Here is a 1061-nt window from a genome sequence, read left to right as displayed (position 1 = left end):
GCTTGTATTACTCTAAGTACATGGAATATATTCTACTGTGTTATTACAGATGCCAATTTTTGTAATATGTGACATCGTGAAGGTGAGAAAATATTTAAGTACAAAGTTGTACAATCAAAAGCTGCAGTTCTGTGTATTCAGTTTAGAATTCATGTGCACTAATGGAGGTATCTGTTGCAACCACTTGTACAGTTTAACCTGCTAGATTTTTCTGTTTGGAACTTCTCTGACCTTTGAGCCATAGAAAGTACTGTTGCAGAAACTGCCTAGGACTTACAAATCTGACATTACAGCTTGGTAAAATAGGCCTTGATTGGAATCCATATCTCCTTACTAGATCCTCGATAATTGCTGTGTTTGCTTACATACATACCTCTTATACCAGTGGTTCCCAACCTTTTTTTGACCAGGGACCACTTGACCACAACAACTTTGACCAGGGACCACTCTCCATCATTAGTACGAAAAGGGTTATGAATCAGTTTTTGGACAACTTTACATTTGGTTGGTTATTTGGGGTGCTGATTCAAAAAATTGCATTGGATAGACCACATCAGCTCTAGTTTCTGATACACAACATATGCCACCTAGTAGTCACCATCTGCTTGCCTAGAGAAAACCATATTTATGGTAATCATATAAAACTGATATGGTTGTAGTAATCTTTCATGGGTAGTCAGCCTGTCCCCTCCCAACATCCCTGTTGCCATGGCACTATAAGAGGGTTTTGACTACCAACACAATATCCCTTTGCATTATTAAGGCCCTTGGATCTAGCAAGGGACTTCTGTCCATGTATTATGAGTTTTATCATTGGTCGACTGAAGAAATGGGGCAGGAAAATATGAATAATGTTCTCCATGTAGTTCTTTGGCTCAGTTTTTTTTTTATGTCTCAGAGCAAAAAACATTTCCTTTCTTCTCCAGTTCCTACTCACTCTCTAAAAATTGTATCCAATAGCATCCTTCCAACAAAATGCATAATGCTGCTAGATCCCATTTCCCACCCCTGCAGCTTACCAGATGTGCTCCAGAGATTTATGGCATCCTTCCAGAGTGGAT

This window comes from Anolis sagrei, chromosome 5 (genome assembly GCF_037176765.1).
Source record: "Anolis sagrei isolate rAnoSag1 chromosome 5, rAnoSag1.mat, whole genome shotgun sequence".
Classification (NCBI taxonomy): Eukaryota; Metazoa; Chordata; class Lepidosauria; order Squamata; family Dactyloidae; genus Anolis; species Anolis sagrei.
Note: the sequence above shows the minus strand (reverse complement) of the source record.